Source organism: Trachymyrmex cornetzi, unplaced genomic scaffold (genome assembly GCF_001594075.2).
Source record: "Trachymyrmex cornetzi isolate Tcor2-1 unplaced genomic scaffold, Tcor1.1 scaffold97, whole genome shotgun sequence".
Lineage (NCBI taxonomy): Eukaryota > Metazoa > Arthropoda > Insecta > Hymenoptera > Formicidae > Trachymyrmex > Trachymyrmex cornetzi.
This window is the reverse complement of record NW_017300322.1, coordinates 326,173-347,310: the sequence shown is the minus strand read 5'-3', so window position 1 is coordinate 347,310 and position 21,138 is coordinate 326,173. Positions and strand designations below refer to the sequence as shown.

Genomic DNA, 21,138 nt, shown 5'->3' with positions numbered 1-21,138 from the left:
TATTGCGCAGATATTTTATACAGTACAAAAGTTGCGCAACTGTCGTTATAAACACATAACGACTGCATAACGAGTTACAGAATACAGGGGCTGGATCACAATGTGTGCGTCGTTTTCTACCTGAATTTTAGCCTCACTCCTCGAATTTCGCGGAATGCAATGATCAGTCTAGTTATACATTGTTGTTCACCAAATAATAAAGAAGGATAAAACGATACATCATGCGGTTTCATGCGTAATTCGGAACGCACCCTATGTCTATAAAAGAGAGTTTAGATTAACTCTGCTATCCGATCCCAAAGGATCGAGAAACAAATCAATTAGGCAAGGTCAGTTTTATCTAAATTGATGTTTTTAGAAAATCAAGCTCTATCTTCTAGACAGTCTGAAATTGTTGTTAATTGTTTATATTTACATTTCTTATTATAATTTTTATTATGTTATTCTTTATATACAAGAATATTTAATTAGTTCGATTAGACGCTAGAGAAGGGAGAAGTAAATTGTTAATGTGAAAGAAATAATGGATAATCTTCTATTTGCTATACATATGAATATATGTATATATAATATATTTTATCACCCAGTAAAACAATGAATTAAGGTGTGTAACGACTATAAATCAATTTCTTCAGTGATCTCCGCAGTCAAATCACTAAACCATAATCGCGAAGCATACGACATCTTCGATAAGAAATGTACAAAGATATGCGTCCGGTTTATTAAAAAAAAAAGCCATCGTTACCCCTCTGACCGATTATGTAAAATAAGTTCCACGGGTGGCCTCGCAGTCACGTTGGTATTCTTATGCAGAGCACACAACTTCGTCTTTCACGGAGCGCAATTGCGCAGACATTTCTACCGATCCACCCACTGAGATCTATCGATATCCACGGCGTTTTCTCGAACTCGTGACTTTGTCAAGCGACGTCGTTTGTACGTGATTAATCCTTTCAACCTTCGCACAGAATGACGGTCGACGAGTTCTCTGGAGAAGCGGTTCGAGTTAATGATTTCGATTTAACATCCTTAATAGATTTGAAAAGCGTAAACTGAAACATATTTACAATTAAATTCAACCACCATTAATCTTATCAAGCATATGGTACATCAAATAACAGCTCATTAAACCGTAGTGAGAAACATCTGTAACTTCCTTTGCTGAATGAAGGAAACTTTATTCAGCAAATTTATGGGCTTTGCCCGAATTTTCAACTAATGAGCCGATAAGCTGATTAGTCTCAAAAATCTTGGAACACATGCTATTAATGATAGAGATTAGATTAGTTCAATTTTGACTTAGTTGAAATAATTACCGTAAAGTGGTTCCCCTAAAATATTGAATAAATTCTCACTTTTTCTTAATAAATCATTTTAGAATAATAAATAATTCCTATTATGTTGTATTCTCGGGCAACGAAAAGAAAATACTCAGGTTTTCTTTGTATATACTAATAATCAACACTCTTTATTAAAATAGGCATAAACAGATATTTGATCTTTCGTTAAGAACAGTCATAGAATATATCCAGTCCACACGCTCGTCTTACTATATTACGACTAGTACTACCTACAACCATAAGATCAATTTCCAATAAACTATCTTTACAAACTGAAACTCCCTCTACAATGAGTATATATGTTACATATTATTTTAAAAAATTTAATTATTTAATACAGAAATTATTATATAATCGCGATATATTAAATAAGTGCAAAATTATTACAAACGTTGTCATTTTAGAATTAAATTATAATATTTTGCTGTTCTGAATTTCATTAAAATAATAGACATTGGTAATAAATTTTCTTGGAATAATTAAAATCAGTGACAAATTTTATTGAATCGATTAAAATTTTTTAATTTAAATTATAGTATTTGATAACGTAATCCTTTTTATACTGACATCGAATTTGCATCAAAGCGAAAAAATAACGTGTTCATATTCGTAATTATTTTTAGCTATAAGGATTCATATGCTTTTCAAATAAATTTTCACGTTTACTTTCTGTGTCGTCATATTTTCACCGATAAACGAGCGCTGTTCTGCGAACCTATTGCCATATAATAGTGCGCACAGTCCTAACTTAAGATGAAAAGCTCTTCTGACGAAAGCACTGAACCATTGTTTTATGAGATATTCGCATATGTGAAATAACACGTCAGAACGCGTGAAAAGGCGCGGCATCTCTCTTCGCGGGCTAGAGTCGAACATCATCCGAGACGAGTATCGTCGTTGACCGCAGGGTCCATCCGGTCGACATGAACCGTAAAACGTTCTTTGTTCGCACGCGCGTGGCATGGTCGTCTGCCGTGTCTCAAAGCTGGATTTCTCAACCGCAGCAGCGACCTTTTGTCCAAGTATCGGTTGCTCGGAAAAGCATAGGTTACTACGAATATATTTAGTTTTATAGAATATATTTAGTCCTCCGGTTTAGAAAAATAATCAGCCAACAATTTCGATCTTAGATTGAATATATAAAATAACGATGTGACTATTGATCATTGAAGAAGTACTTATCTTTAGAAATAAAAATTATAAAAATAGAGAATAGTTTGTGAAAGTTGTATATGTATGTGTAATCTAAAAATAAAAAAAATAGGAGAAATTTTATTCTCATAGTCACGGTTCGCTTTGAGTTGGATCAAATATATATGTCGGGTTCTGAAAAATCCCAAATGCTGCACTAATAAGTCATCATATCGCGAGAGCACGTTCTTCGATTATAAGAAGGATCTTATATCTCGTTCAGCAACAAAATTTGTGCTTATGTGTTTCCTTTGTACATAACACCCGAAAAGAATTCACAAAATGTAGAGGAAAGTTGTTATGTTAACGCGACCCTTTCTTATAGCATCATATAATATTGCAGGAAACGAGGATTGAATTAATAAATTTGAACTTGACGTAGCATGAGAACGCATTTAAATGAATGTAAATGTATATCTTAAAGTCAAATTTTTCCTAAGTTTGACCTTAAAGTCATCGGTTTAACCCGTGACTATTTTACTTCGGTATAATTTATTTCCTTATTTCTAATGCATTGTGCTGATTACATATAAGCAAGATACATTACTTTGCATTATTAGAGCAAAGCACGATATTCAGAAGTATTTTCCATCGTATGCAAACCTAAAATATAGAAAGATACTTTACGTATATATATATATATATACATATATATATAAAGCTAAATATATGATCGAGACTAATTCCGATTTATTGTTATTATCAGATTTGATATTATATCTAAATATGAGTCATTATTTAAAAAAAGACTAAAAAAGACTAATTGTAAGCCGCGAAAGTTGCATGAAAATCGTTTCGTACAGAAATATTTTTTAACTTGTGCAGATCTAAAATAGAGACATGTTACGTATATATAAAGCTAAATATATGTGATCGAAACTGATTTCGACTTGTTTATGTTATCTCATATCTGGCTTTATATGTGATAAATACAAATCATTATTTAAGAAGGATTAAATTGCAAAAGTTACATGAAAATCGTTCCGTACGTGAGTATACGAAATAAATCTTCAACGTTTCTCTACGGTAGATCACCGTTTGCACGATGGATTTCAAGTCACGATCGCGATAAGATTGAGAGCCGTTCTCGAGATCACCTCCTCTAACATATGTCGCGGCTGGCGTGACGTGATCTCGCGTAGGATTTCCATGGAGATCCATGGAGACGTGGGAGAAAAATGTATGGGAACGTCGCCGAGAGGGTGGAAGTACGCGAACCGAGCACTTGATAAATTGAGGGGATGGGCGGAATAAGAGCCTAATTACAAAATCTTGATATTAATACAAATTAAAATAACTTGCTACTTTTTTATTATACACAAATGGATACAATATTAAATGAATTTATGTAATGTCTTTAAGAAGTTACATATTACAATACTTCTGTATTACGATCAATATTATATGAAAAAGCTAATTGCCGGAAAAAGGGCTGAAATAGAATTGTGCCTTTATTCCATCCCTTAAACTTATCCCAGACGTGATGCACATCGATACAAATTAGAGAGTTAGCACTATGTTGAAAATATGTATAATCTTATTTTCAGAGCATTATTTGTATAGATTTAAGACATCTACCGACCCGATTTGAGTCGGTAGTCTGTAATCGGTGAGTCGGAATTGGTTGAAATCGGTAAATCAATAGTTTTAATATTTCTCTTACTATATTTATAAAATTCCATTAATGTGATTGTGAGATTATCGTTTTTTTTTTCTAAGGAAAGCAATTATCGCTTACTTAGCGCCTCTACGATCTTCAATTTCTATCAAAAGTTCGGTAGAACGTAACGTGAGGATTCTAACAAGGCCGCGATTAAACGCTTCTTTGAACCCCCCACAAAACCGGTTCTCCTTTTTTCGTAGGTGTCGTCGCCGCCCAGATGCGCTCTATGAAGGGCGTCGCGTTCGATTATGTGTGCTTCTCTGTTAGGGCGTACCATAGGTATTCAAGAGCGAGAGAATGCACTAAAAGAAAGAAGGAAGGAAGGAGCACTCTCCGAGTGTCCCCGACCTGCTCTAATCTGCTTGGCATCAGAGATCTCATGAGTTTTTTAATTCTTCCTCTCTATGCCTCTTTCTGCTTGCTCTTTTCTCTCCTTTTCTCTAATGGACGATGTGACACCGCGATTCGAATCGTTTCAGCTTAACGTAACGTGGTACTTTACTTATTTAAATTGGAATTTCTTCGATCGACTAAAACCTTGTCGAGAATATGTAAGAAAAGAAAAGGCACGCTGAATAAAGAGAATATATAAAACTCTTCAATTACATTAAGCAGCAATTCGAGACCCATATTTACGTGTCTACTAAAATCTATTATTGGACAATACAGAAATTAAGAAATAGATTTTATATGATTTAATAAATAAACTTTGAAAATTAATTTTATATTTGTCATATTGTCGTTATATTTACAATCGCGATATAATTAGAAAAATTAAATAAAGTTTATCTTGAGAATATTCTCGAAATTCAACGATTTTTGAGAAAAGATTACCCATATGCACATGTGCACGTTAATATCTTTCAAACCTTGCAATATTTTTCTGAAAATAATTTAGGGAGAAAATGATTACTTAAATACTTGGCGGTAAAATCCAAGATTAAAATATTAAAATTAAGAATTTAATATAATTTTACGTTATAAAGTGTTCAATATTTCAGAAACGTTAATAGTTTAACTGATATATGTGGCCTTGGTGTTTGTTTTGACTTTCAAACGCTTTAACGTACGCAAGGCTTATCCGTGCGTCGTATTATCATTCGCACCGTTAAATTCAAGTCGACAGATAGCGACCGTGCTACTCCGCACGTATTGTTGCAACATATTGTTGCCCGAAATGCGATTACGTCAAGAACGAGAAGAAATCAAACGCGATTATTTTCCGCATGCTATTAGCTCGACTATTAACATATGTAATTAATTAACTCGCGTAATTAACAGCTGCAAATATATTGGGTATTTCGATTAAAGCAAATATCGAAGCACGCGACTTATTCATATATTAAAAGCATTCAGATATTTATGTTAAAATGTCGTTTTCTGCAGATAATTATTATACACACGCGCAGACAATATATTATCTTATGATACTTAAACTTTGATTTAAATTTGATTTTTCATTACTTTCGGATTGAGGTGCATTGAATAATAGAATTATCGAATATATGTCTCAAAATACGTATATTACTCATACAAAACTGAATTTTGATTGTATATGTTCGGCTGATTGGGTATTAATTAATTATATTCAATTTTATTAATATCGCGTTGTATCTCGTGTTATTAGAATGACAATGTAATTAATTATTCGGACATTGCAATCGCATTTCGATAAGCTTACCAATATAAAATAGCAAAGTATATTAAAATATGTATGTGATTAATATATGTGATCGTGATTAATTGTGTTTTCGTAAATGTTGTGTTAAGAATGCCACGAAGGAATAAGTTTGACAATGAGTGAAGCAGAAAGAAATCTGGGAGTTTCGAATCAATCATTTTTATCATTGCACATCGTAATGGTGAGTGATATTTTTTATTAAGATGATGGATCTTTATGACAATTGAATCAGATCTGTATATTATACAAATAATAATAAGATACATAAATTTGTATAAATGTACGCGTATATAAAAATATAAAGATATAAATATACAGAGAGAAAAAGAGAGAGAGAGAGCACATCTATTAAAAAATAATAGATCTTTATGAAATATGATATTTATCTACTTAAATATCATATCTTATAAAGGTCTATTATTTTTTAATAGATGTGCTCTCTCTCTCTTTTTCTCTCTGTATATTTATATATATGTATATATATGTGTATATACATATACATATATATACTTACAGGACTTTGTAGTACAAATATTTAATCTTATACATGATTTACCTAATTAAAATATATATTGAACTTTATATAGAAATTATTACATAAGTATGATTTTTGAAACTTCGATTTTCGGTAACTGAAAACAATAAATATGCATTAATAATTTTAATTGTTACGTGATAATAAATAAAAATTTTCATACGCACAATTAAACCGGAAAAAATTACGGCGTTAATTCATTTAATCAATAATCAAAATGTACGTCCGTGAAATATAAATTGATATTTGCTTACATCACGTTCGATTTTTTTATAAAGCGTCGAGGAACACGCGTGTGTTCTGCAGGAAAGTCACGTACGATAGTCCAGTTAACCGGATTTAAGTAGAGGTGAAATCCGCTATGGCTAGCATCTCTGTATAAATCGAGACCCGCGATCGACGTGACGAACGTGGGGGAATAGTGCGGTCAAGATAACCAGAGATAATGACTATAATGACGTAACGTACTGAATTGAAGAAAACATAGTTTCATCAAATTGCGCGGGGATATTGTTGGACGGTATGCGTCACGTGAATCGCGGTTATTACGGGAATGCGGTATTGATAGTTGCAGAAGCGATGGGCTTTTGTGGCACGTTACACCTGCGGTTTCACAACTAGCGACGTAATGAACGGCAATGTTGATATGCCTTATTGATATCTGTAATCTCGGAAGTTGTTGATTTCCTCGTCCTGATAGGTTCTCTTTCTTTTGCGGAAAATATAATTGCCGTAGAGTAACGCAACAACTAGTTTCTCGAGTGTTTTGCTGTGTTCCTCGAGTTCAGTAAAATTAAAATCTCTTCTTGTAATCTTGCGTTGTATAAAGAAATTTTATAATATAGAGTAGATTATAATAAAGATACTTCTAAATTTTAATAGTTTTATTACTTAATATATTTTTATATGAGAATATATTAATCTCGCATCTTTCGCATTATATTACTTTTAAAAAGTTGATATTAAGATTGTATAATTTTTACATTTGATACAAACATAGGAGAAATATAGTTACTGATCTTCACAGAAAATGATCAATAATGAGATGAATAATAGGAAAGGAATATATCCATTTCAGTTGAGAAAACCAAATCTTCGGTCTTCTCAATTTGAGATTCATTCGGAAATTCCATCCCGTAAATTAATTCTAGCTATAAATTCTGATCTTCACCTTTGTTCCTTCGAGTAGCAAAAGGGATCGCGCGCCGTAATCGTGCTTTTCGTGGGAATCCAAGCGGTCGTCCTCGCCGTATAAGTCAGCACGCGACCATTACGTATACTTTGATCCTTCGGCTCGATTGCGTGGCCCTTGTCGGGGCTAATGGTCCAAACAGGAAGCACAAGCATGCTTACACATTTATCCCGGCGATCAAATTCCGTGCAATGCTTCTTTAATATATAAAGTCTTCTTTAGATAATTAACATAATTTTTTAATATACAAATTTCTGTGATAAACTTATCTTTATATGCATATAAATTATAACAACGTTTAATTTATGCAATATTAATCCAAATATTAATAATAATGTAATTTTTATATAATACTGTTTATTAATTTTCCTATGCGAAGGGAAAGAAAAATTATTTTTCAATATATTCATACAAGTTGTAAATACAATAATATTTTAATTCTTTGTATATATGATTGGGTCATTTGTGTCCTGCACTTTTCTTTTCTTCGTAAAACTAGGAACATCAAATAATTAGTTATAATACACATATATATATATACAATTTTTTAAATACAACCTTATAAATACTTTCTAAAGATGTTAAAGTATAATATATAAGAATTACTCCAGAATTTTTGCATATTTATTAAAGTAATAAAAATTAATTTGAGACAAGAATGATCCATCGTGTGTAATAAAAGACCGGAAATTCATCGTCAACAACATTTAATTTATATGGATATTGTTAGTTTCTAATATAATTTAGAGATACTATTTTATAATAATTTTTCTATAGTTGCGAAAAAGAACTATTATTTTTCGTAGTCTGACATTGCTAGAATTTTCAAACAGGAAGCAATTCGATCGGAGGGATTTTCCAGCAATTTACAGCGGCTTTAAATTGCGCGCATCTTGATATCAGCATATTCCGTCCAGATAGTGGTCCAGCGTTTAGTGGCCCATTATCCTTAGGCTGTTCTTGATATCGTTGATGAAGTGAAACGCCCAGTCGGCAACCGTAACCGAACGATAAATCGAGCTCCTAAGAGCTCCTCCATAATTCTGGAAACGACTATACGATCCATACTTTTAGCGTTGAAGGGTTTATCTGTTATTTAATGGTTGATTTTATTCATCGCTGAGAGTGTTGGGCTAATTATCGATACCGCATTTCGAAAATGTTAATTCCTCTATAGACTTTTATATCGCGAGAAAGTTCGGACTCTCTTAGATTGGAAAGGAGTCTTCTTGGAAATAGAAACTTAAAATAATCGTCGATTCACAAATAAAACGGAGTTACATGAATACTCAAAATTCTTTTGTAAGGCGAATAAATCACGAAACTAGATGCAGAAATCGTGAGAACACAAATCGAGAAAGAAAGGTGGAAAAATTACAGGTGCGTATGTCGCTCATAAATCAAGAAAAGACATTGCACGGTCGCACGAGGGTGCCACTGAGGAGCAAAGCTCTATCTGATCGATTTAGTTAAACGCCTTACTATATTATCCTTAACTGATCTTCACCTTTCACCTTCTTATCTATTATAGAATGTGTTCTTCATTTTACTCGCCTTTTTGCAGTTCTGTCCTTTGCAAGATGTACGATGACAATAAAAAGAAAAATGCCGTTATTTCCTGTAAGAATTTTAGATTTCTCAATTGAACTATTTGCAATAACCGTATTAGAATATTCTAAACGAGAAATAAATAATAATATTATTATGTAATATTCTCATTTTAATTTTTATTAAGTTTATTCGCTAGCTTTTTTCATTAAATGACAACAAAAAGAAAAATCTCGTTGCCCCCTGTAAAAATTACAGATTTCTTGATTTAACTATTTTCTGAATTATGAGAAATTAGCAATATTATTACACGATTTTCTCATTAACTTTCTTTATTAGATAGCAGCAAAAAGAAAATCTTGTTATCTCCTACAAGAATTTCTCGACTTTACCATTTATAATAACCGCAGAATATTCTGAATCGCGAGAAATTAGCAATATTATTATACGACTTTCTTATTTTAATTTTTTTAAAACTTGTTCGTTAGCTTTCTTTATTAGATTCATAAAAAAGTAAAAAAAAAAAAAAATTAGAATGTCCCAATTATCTTTCCGAGACTCTGTCTGTCCAGCGTCGTTGAAGTAAAACGCAGTAATTTGTCTTTCGAAATCATCGTAGACTCGTGACACTTGTCTTTTCCCGGTGAGTGCGTGGGCGTCCGATGGAAAGGACTACTACCGGGGTTTGTTCACCGACGTGAAGGCCCTTAGCCTCGCATTCTCCACCTCGGATGTGCCGTTAATTGTACGCGAAGGAACAGCACACGCATATCCATTCATTACTTCTGTTATTTCAAGCGGCAGTTGCGCGGTTCATAGGCACGACTCTCCGTATACGACGAAATTCCAAATTCCTTTCCTGGCTCGTCCTCATTATTGTCGCCGTCCTCATCGAAAATTATCTAGCGACTCACGCTTACCTCGGCAACCGTCGCGACAAGGTGGGTTCACCGAGCTGATTACTAGAGATCGCAATAATCCCGGCGACGTGGACGCGGAAACAGAGTTACACCCGGGAAATATTCCAGCACGATCCAACTGGAGAAAATATAATTACGGGGCTCGCGAGCCGAGGTCGCGAACACCGCCGTTCTGTGCTCGCTTTGCGGATCCGGTCGCTCTGCTGCGATTTCGTTCGCCTATGCTATCTGCTTACGCGATGCACGACACAGTTCTGTGTTTTCCGAAGCTGCAAGAGTAAATGCGATTACACGGGGTCGGACGAGATTGCGCCGTTGTTTGCACTTTGGATAAGTATACGGGCGTGTACGATTTTATTTTTATCCACGTTGTTGACTTATGTAATAAGCAATCTCATAGAAACTTGTGCAACGAAAGAAAAATAATTATGTTGCTTTTTCTGGATTTTAATAATCTAGTCGTTTATAAAATTTAAACAATGTTACGTTCATCGTAATTCAAAATACACAAGTTTTATACAAAATCGGATTTGTTCCTTCTGCATTCTCGGTTCTTTCTGTTCTTTATACACATTTATGAGTTACAGAATAATTCCGTCAATGTGATTTTAATGAAGTATTATACTTAAAACTACTTATTGTCTAGTACTATAAATAACATAATACTATAAAGATAATCTCTTCATTTAAACAAAATCGTTACAAAATCCGCGATAAATAGCGGCTTACTCGCATCGCTCAGAAAAAGTGGTCTAATAACTGCGGTAGGAGTATAATGTATTAAAAAAAACTCATTTAATATTCATAGATTGGTTTTTACGATCTCATTCGGTCGATCTCGGCGTGTCGACCATTGTTATCCGTCGGCCAATCGAAATTAACGATCGAAAAAACGTCTTAACGTCCGTAATTAAAGTCCCTCGTTTGTGCTGCTACTAGCAGTCTAGCACGTAGTCCTGCGAAGATTACACGCTCTTGGCGAGTGAACCTCTCACTAACTCGGAATGATACGAGCACAATAAACATAACCGTTCACGCGTTAAAATATTTTAGTCGGCCTGAAAGGCCCCGCAAGGAGGTCGGAAACGCGGATAAGATGAGAACGAGAGAGATCGACCACGTGAACTGTCGTAAACTATATTTTTATCAGACGCGGCTAACCGATCATAAACTCGAGGCGCGTCGTCGTCGTTGCGAGAGATTTTTCCCACATATACATCGACCTGAGCCGATCGTAAACGCTTCGTGAGGAATACCACGAGGAAACGCTTTACTCCTTGACATTTCCCATAGTATTGTCTGGCAGATTATCATATTACACGTATGCGCAACGGCGCACCGCTGACGCTTTCAGATTTGTTTTTTTTTGCTGATACGAGATATTCGCTGATATGATGGACTATAGAGCGCTTATGTAAAGAGATGTGTATTTCCCGCTACCGTTTCGCGATTGCGAAATGATTGTGAATTTTATTTGCACAGAGATGATACATCGATATTAATATCGAGATAATATGAATATTTAACGAAAGTGATCACGAGAAAATATAAACACAGATGTAATCACGTATAAATATTTTTTTTTAATTTTTTGTAAATTATTACATAAAACAGAGATATTCAAAGCTTAATAAAACTATCCATGCAGCAAGCAAGCTGATGCTATTTATCGGCATTTTGTTAAAATGATGACAAATAACGTCAGTTTCTTTGCTAGGTAATTAAAGCAAAATAATAAAGTAAATAATTAAAATGAATTATTAAAATCTAATAATAAAATAAAAAAATGAAAACATGAATCGTAACGTTGTATGTTATACCAAAGATAATATATCGATAGAAATATTTTAAACTTCATAAGATATGACATTAACAAGTGCGTACCACACACGGAGTTTGATTCTTTTCAAAGTCGACGGGTCAGCGACTCGGTGAAGTGGCGCATCAATTATTCAAAACAATAAGCCAACGATTGGCCGACGCACACGGAGGTCCTGCTTCTCGGTCATGTCTTCCTTATTGCCATCGCGTCCAGACTCCAACATCCATGTACCAGACTGACGTCCCTCTTTCACAAGATATGAGACGCAATCGGAAAAATCACAGAGATCGATGAGAAATGACGGCAATGGAATTTGTCATTTCGCATTAGGAGCGTGTAATTAATATAACAGAAATTTTGCATATATAACGTTAATTATACTGTATTATACAAGATAATTATAGGTTGCTCGATGAAAATACTTATCTTCCTCGAGGATTCTCCGTAAATAGGCGTTTTAAAGAAACCTTGCCTTATAGCATGTAAGTAATAAAAGTTTACTTGCTGCAATAGGCAAATCAATGTTGGCAGCGTGTAGTTATTTAGAAATTAAAAATCATGTAAAGCTACCAGTCCTGCTAGGCTTTTATCGTTAGAAGATATAATTATTTTTAGTCGGTATGATTAGTAATTATATTTTTTATGCAATCAATGATCGGTTTAATTCTGTCCATAAGCGATTACAATTAAACTATACAATAAACCCTATTATTTTGTTCCCACAATGCATTGTGCGTTATTATTGTAATATTTGACATTGGCATGGAATACTTCCTGTCCACAAACATCAATTAAACTTGGAGAACAATACGGCATGCAGCTTTATAATCCGTCATGGAACAATAACATATAAGAATATAAAGTAAATATCGCAAATTTTATTAACTGATTGTCACGGTGACAATGGGCAATCAGAATATGCCAGACAATAACATAATTTTGCAAAATGTTAGCTAAAGAAACATATTTAATATGACACTTTATATGTATTATGTATAATAAATACATATAATATATTATATTCCGCGCATACAACATGGAGTGAAATTTCTAACGCATAAAATTTCCGCGGCGTAGATTTCATCTTCTAGAACACCCGCGAAAGTTTTACTCGATATTATTCATGATTAATGGCGAACGTCGAAAATTAGTTCGGAAAGGGTTGAAAGAGCAAGTTTTTAGGAACATTTTTTACGTCAAGAAACCTGAAATATACTACGTCACCGGGAAAGTTGATCGTTCGCAGACAATACTGCGGAGAAAATACGTTATGTGAAATATGTAGTTCCTAATTGTGGAACTTTTAACTGCAAATCGTCGTGCAAGTGCAATTAAGGAATCTCAAGAGGTCGACCATCGTCCACATCGCCAGCGGTGCAGGAGTCGAGACGTCGACCGTGATATCGCGCGATTTAATCTCCTTGTATCTGTCCGATCGTTTTTCTTCTTTTTATACATTCTCCGCGATTTAATGCTCGTTAAGAGTGTCTTTAACACCGTCACGCTCTTTCTTTCCGCCGGATATCGCTTGCGTTTAATTTACGAAAATAAAAAATAAGAAAGTGATTTCCTGCGTGCAGCGAGGTAATTGCTACATTAGAAAAACAGTCTGGTTGGATTAATTGGAATTCTGGTTGAAAATCAAAATTTTTCGGTTGAATGTATTATAATTCTAGTTAATTGAGGTAACCAGAATTCTGATTGGTATGATCAGAACCTTCTAGTTCGTTTTCTATCAGAAATGTATTCGTAAAAATTCTATTTCATATTTCATAGAAGTGAGTTAAAAAAAATATTTAGCACGTATGTACGATGTTACATTTGTTAGCACATTTTTATTTAACCAAGTAGAAATACAACATCTTTAACAATTTCGACAAAAATTAAGTCAAGTGCAAATACATCCCTATTATAGAAGGAATGCATTTGCTTCTAATAATTTCCAGTTTCGTTGGCGATAAAATAATAATTTATGTAAATAATTTATGATAATACTTCTTCCAAACTGTTTAAAATAAGCATTATTAAATTATACATACTTTCACGATAAAACTGATGAATGCATTTAAAAATGTGAACTATTATATAACTATACAAATAGCGAATAATTCAATTTACATTTGGTTCACTAATTACAGAAGTTATTTCTATTACTGAAATTGTACAATTACATCAGTTTGACGTTTTAAATTAAAAGCGCATCCCTTTGAGAACATTTTGAAGAGGTAAGAAATTTATTAATACAATCACCTTGGCCTCCACTCGGAAGCTCGTAGCTTGCAATTCAATTTAATTGCAGACTGGAAACAAGAGTCATTTACTTATAATACAATTTTAATCTCAAAGGCGATTCAATCATTTTATGAAGTTAAGCTCTCGTTTCTCTATTATCATTCAGTATTATTATTATTAAATAATTATAATACTGTAATACAACCATATCAAACTTTTTAAAAAGCGCATTATTTCTTAATATAATAAATAATTTAATACGTACACTGAGAAAGAGAAATGTATTAATAACTAATTATTTGAATAGTACTAAAAATAAATATTTGCTAAATAAATAATAATAGTTAAATTACATTAGTTGTTCTTGTAGCAAATAAATATATGTTTACATTTAGTAAATATTCAACTGACGCTATATTATAAACAAATATTTATCAAAATTCAATACAATTTTCACTTAGTATAATAAATAAATGAAATATTATGTTTGTAAATATTTTGGATATTTAATATTGAAATAAATTTTAATAATTAAAGAAAATGTGGTATTTTTTATACCTAGCCATATATTGAATTATGTTTTGCAATTTTAGATGTTGTAAAAATATGCGCAACAAGATTGGCGGATAGATCTAAGACGACAGCGTCATCACGAAAGCAGGCAAGAAAACAAAAACCATCGCATCGTTATTTTTAACGTTTATATTCGGAAACGAGGGAGTCCTTGTCTGTGCCCTGCGATCTAAATCGCCGTAGACGTCCCTGATGCCAAAAATAGTACAAGGGTGAAACTGCGTAATTGAATGACTCATTCTAATCTCATTAAAACGTTTACCCTAAATTTGATAACAATTAGCACCAATCTTGAGGAAAAGAGTTGAGAAATTGCGAACTCTACCAGAAGACGTAATTTATCGTAATTTTTAATTGAAATTTTCATAAAAGTTGATAATTTTATATAAAAAGAGATCAAATCATAATATACTGATAACAAATCTCTAAAATTAGACATAATTTCTGCAGCTAAAACTACATATTATGTGAATTATGTCAAAGTTACAACTTTATACCGAGATCGGTAAATAAACGTATTTCCGTGATTGATTTCTGTACTCTGTACAATATTAGATCAGTACTCAAAAATTCTCATAACCACGTATTACGATCAATTTCTGAAAACTCCGGCAGACACGATAATCTTCTTCGAAAGGTCAGCAGCCACGCTCACGATTTCGCAGACCTGCAGGCTTGCAATTCGAGTCGAAGGATTAGGCAATTCACGTAATTATGACGGTCCCCGGATCATTGACCTGGTGAATGCATATAGCTATCTATTACGAATTATACATTTGTTAGATTTTCATAGGAATTAGTTCGCTTTATAAAATTTAGTTCGTAAATATCCCCAATAAGACATTCTCGTTGCTACACCTATGCCTGTATTTTGGGTATCGAAATAGGTATGGAAAAGCTAGGTAGTAAGGTAATATTGTGACAGCGCCCACGAGGTGTAAGAAAAATACCTGTGTGAAGAACAAACAACATAAGGTATTGAGCAAAGCCCGGAGTAAACGTACCGCAAGCGGAGTGACGCGTAGGTAGAAACCGACAACGTGCGAAGAAATCTAACCTTTCGAAAGATATTTCATCGCTTGCTTACTAACGCTTAAAAAATTCGGATGGTGTTACAAAACTAACATACAGATAATTATTTAAAACATCGTGATAATATTTTGTGATAAAAAATAGAGGGGATACATTCTTCGAGCTTCACCTATCAATTTCTTCATTCTATTGTCTATACATTAACGCTCTTATATTTTAGAATTTATAATCCATAATTTTATAATTTTACGTTATTGCTCTTATGTGATATAAATGATAGTTGCGTGAGTCCTGACTATGTTTCTTTATATTGTGATCCGAGTTCTAATTATCTGAGATATGATCCGTTTAGGAGGGGTTGGTCATTTGGCTTAACAGCGAGGAGACAGTAATTATGGTAGCCTCTTAATCAGACAGTAGGGAGACACTCATCCCCACTCTTACATGGATTTAATTTCAATTTAATACAATAATTTGCTTGACATCTATATGTTCCTTGGGAAAATTTGCTGCTGAAGATGGTGGAAGTAAATCTAAACGTCCAATGAATGTGTCTGCATTTATTGGTATTGCTTTTTAATATATTATGTGAATAATTTATGAGTTATGTTGATTACACGCAACGATTACCGCGCTATGCTCTCATTGTCCGTATATTATACTAGTGTTGTTTTTTTTATTCTTCGTCTCCGTTTTTTAAACATTGAAAATATTTCAATTTTATATTTTGTCAATAAACAAAACACTATGTGTTTGGATTTAAAATGTGTAAAATTGAAATATCTTTTATTATTGCACGTTTGTTTTGCAAAAATATTTTAAACGTAAACATTTTAAACCCTGCACTTTTTACAGTGTACTCTTACAAACATCTAATTTAATCCTTATAGTATACAATTAGATCATTTGTGTTTTGCATTTTTCTTTTCTTCGAAAAACTAGACACATCACAAATAATTAGTTATAATATTTATATACAATTTTTTAAAACACACAATCTTATAAAAATATTAGAATATGTAAGAATTACTTAATAATTTTTAATTTCTTAAAATGATGAAAATTAATCCGGGATACAAACGACCCATCGTGTATAATAAAGGACCAGTAAATCATCATTACGGGTTAATACTGGTCAATTTAATATTGAAAGATAGTGATTAATTACTTACTTGAATATTAAAAGCACTGTTGTTCACGCTTAGTAAGTAATTAATTATTACCTTTTAAATATAATATTAAATTTCTGTAAGGGTAGAATTTCGTATAATCGCATTGTCGATTAGGATCGCACAGCAAAAATCGATTAAAATTCCGAAACGCTAATATCTTCCTCCATGTGGGAAACGTCACCTTTCCATGGCGGAACGAATCGCTGCGTGGGCGATGGAAAAATCGGCCGTGCCCCGAGGGCCCGCTAATTTAATTGCCAGTCTTTACATCGTGAAGGAGCGCGCACTACGATGGTGGGCGTATATTTCGTACGCGCGTGCATACACGCGTGCACGCAGGTGTATCGTCGAGCGTCGGTACCGATAATAGTACGGTTATAATAACAGAGAGCGGCTCTGGTACACAAGCCGGCGTTCAGAAACGCCGACGCGCTGCCGCTGCGCTGAAAAGCCACGGTGGTCGGACTGGACTTGAAGCACCGGCGGATGCGTGCATCGGGAAAAACATTTTCTCGTTTTAGTATCTCCCATACAATCTGAATATATTCACAGACTGGTCTAATGCTGCTCTCTCAAGATTCTCTAATCTTCTACAGGGTGTTTATATGGATTAAGGTTATGCCCCTTTACAAAGATTTCGTAGTTTTGTACACATATTTATATTTCTTACAATCATCTTTTTTCACTATTTAAATGTGAGAATCAAATAACTAATTGTCAAGTTCAAAGAAATAATATCCTAAATTATGTAAGAAAAAAAATTTAATATAAATATGTAATAATTCTATTTATTAATTTATTATATTGGGAGAGAGAGGAAAGTATTTAGTTAATAGGCAATACTTCTATAAGTATCTAAAATTTCATTGCTTGCGCCATGTTCACTGTATATATATTCCCGCATCACTAACACACATGTATCGTCAATTTGCGTTTCATATACTTATATCGTTTTACTCTAGGAATAGCGCTCAACTTGTAATCGTTCCATGGAATATCGTATCGCGTTTAAAGTGCTGCTTTAATGAAAATGCCGTAGCGTGCCTCTGCGGGTGGCTTAGTGTTATTTGATTACCGGCCTCTTAACGTCCGTCGTTTTTTTTTTTGCAACAACCGACGATTTACTCTCGGTGTATTTCCGTTCGCGATTAGCGTTATTGAAGCCGAGATGTCGAGTCGAATGGAAAATCCTGCATGCACATTTGTTGAAATTGAATTTTACCTTCCCTATTAATATCAGCAAATCCATAATTGATTGAAACGAACCGACGCAATTTCTACCGTTTTGCAATGAGCGGATCCAGCGTTCGATTACCGGTACGTTTATTTTTGCGACTTGTGAAACGCCCGTACATTTCATTGTAAAGGCGCCGCTGCAAGCGATATGCAAATACGGAAGCGAGTGACGTGAATTGATCACGTAATGACTTGTTCGCGAATTAACTCGTCTCTCGTCGTTATTTCCCGTTTTTCGACAGGTTCACTCGCAAAGAAACTCGATTGAAATGTACAATTAGCGAAGTCGTCGATTAACATTTATGGCAGCACAACCGTTTATCGCTGATGACACTGTATTTTGGTGTATACGTGTGCACATCTGTTAGGACAGCTTGTCCGATGCACACGGTATGCGGCGACCAGAAACTTGAAATATGAGCTCTTCGCACGAATGCTGGTCTCGTGCCACCTAGATAGAATTTTTTGCTTCCCAAATTGTAATTTTACTCCATCGCTCAGAAATACGTTGTCTTCGTATTTCGAATTTTTTTTTCCATGACATAGTACCGCAATATTCTGTAAAAACGATATATACGATAAAATTGATTTCCAAATATAATTACTGGAATTGGATTCCTTTGGGATTAGCAATTAATTTTTACGATTTATTCCGTCGTAATTGTACATCACTGATATTGCCGATAAATTTTACAACTGTTGTGCGTGATTTTGAAATGAAAGTTTCACATTACGAAAATATTTTACAGAAAAACACGGATTTAAAAATATGTCGTTTTTGTATTTCGATCTTTTTGTTTTATAAAACAGTATCACGGTATTATGCAAAAATATATACGTATACGGTATTGTAATTAATTTCCTAATTTTATTATTGGAATTGAATTTCTTCGGGATTAGCAATTTATTTTTAGGTTTTATCCCGTCATAACCGTATATTATTGTTATTGGTAATAAACTTTACAACTGCTATGTGTGGTTTTGAAACGAGAAAGTTTCACATCACGAAAATACTTTATAGAAGACACTAATTTAGAAATAAATCGTCTTTGTATTTCAATATTTCTTTTCCATAAAATAGTATCATAATATTCTGCAAAAACATGTGTACCTACAGCAAAATTGATTTCCAAATACAATTACTGAAATCGGATTCCTTCGGAATTAGCAATTAATTTTTACGATGTATCCCGTCGTAATCATACATTATTGTTATTGGCGATAAATTTTAAAACTGTTGTGCACGGTTTTCAAACGAAAGAGTTTCATATCATGAAAATACTTTATAGAAAGGCACGGCATTAATTTAAATGGAATGTCTAAATTCTCGTTATACGAAATGTATTAAAATTGAGTGAAATGAATATTCATGAGTTGTATACGAGTAATTTGTAATTGCCGCGCTTCTTCAGAATTTATAAACGTGCATGGAAATAGGTATCACGCGCTTTTGTAGCGATTGCAAAACAATATCACAATGATATCGTGCAACAGTCGTTTCAGCGTGCAATGAATATCATGACTCGGAGCTTGTTGTAATTTTAACAAGTGGCTAACACCGCGTCTGTTATTACCGGCTTAATTGCCGGGTCGTGCCCGAGATACCGTCGAATCGATGGTGGTACCCGCGGGGCGTCCATCGGAGCCCGGAACCGAGGAAAAAGGCCGTCCTGGTGAATTAATAAATCAGCTAGTCGGCGAAGAGGAGAAATGTTGACCACCGCGGCGTCCCTCCATCATCTCAAAGATTTCGTATCTCCCGATCTTACGGCATCCCGGGATGAACGAAACTGCCTAATAACCATCGCCTTAAGCGGAAACCCTCCTACATTCCGTCGTAGACGGACTAACATAGACAGTTTTTTTACTTTCTCGTACTACTTATTAACGGTATGACATGGCTCACGGATGTCTTCGTGTGCTGTGTTTGAGTTTTTTGTTTTATGAATCTTATCGGGTTTTTGATAAAGTCCATATGGGATAATAGTCGGTGATAATGAGAATGGAAATGGACAGTGATAAAACGATGAATTAGTGACACATAAAACAAATACTATAACTTATCGCAATGTTATCGGAATAATTTCAGTTTAGGTTGCTTTTCGAAAGAATAGTTATATATACTATATATCAAGAGCAGCATTAAAACAGATGAAAAATTAAATCAAATTCATTTTATTGTACAAAGTTATAATTAAAAAAATTTATTTAATAACGATACGTTTATCTATACTGTGAAAATCGAATTTAATTCTACTAGCGATTTTATTTACGAGAATGACTGCTGTCAGCTGCGCGAATTTCAAATAACAAAAATTCTTATTTTGATTTTATATTTATTTCGATTATTGTAAGGTTTTTTTTTCTTACCTTAGTTGTAATATTTTTTCTTTTTTTAAAAAGATTTGTTAGGGATTTTCTTTTTTTCTTAAATTAGTTGTAATCAATTACCCAAGCATACTCTTACTTGTATACTTGACATCGTTTTATGAGTTAATCGAGCAAGCTAAATTTTCCACATATTATATTACACTGAGAGAAAAATGTTTGGTATTTGTAATTATAATTATGATTATTACTGCTATAATATTAATAACAGTAACTATGTATATAGTTCTAGCAACAAATGTATATAGTTAAAAATCTAAAATGACTATATATAATTATAGTTATTATAACCATAAAATAGTTGAAATTACCACAAAAATTCAAGTGACTATAATTTTATAGTTATATTTTGGGACAACCATAAAAAATATGGTCATTTTAGGCTGCCAACTATATACATTTGTTGTTAGTACTATATACATAGAGCTACTGTTGTTATTATTATAGTAGTAATAATCATAATTATAGTAATATAATTATAGTTACAAATACAAAATATTTTTCTCTCAATGTACATAAGAGAAAGATTACAGTTTCGTTTATATATTTAATGGACACATTAAATATCCATAAAATATTACCAGAGTTATCAAGATATTTTTCCGTTTGATTC

At 33.3% G+C, this 21,138-nt stretch overlaps 1 protein-coding gene across 5 annotated transcripts in view; it reads right to left on the bottom strand.

The window, feature by feature from the left end:
- by (focal adhesion protein tensin) overlaps positions 1-21,138 on the bottom strand; it is a 200,813-nt gene that overhangs the window by 177,326 nt on the left and 2,349 nt on the right. The window lies entirely within an intron of this gene.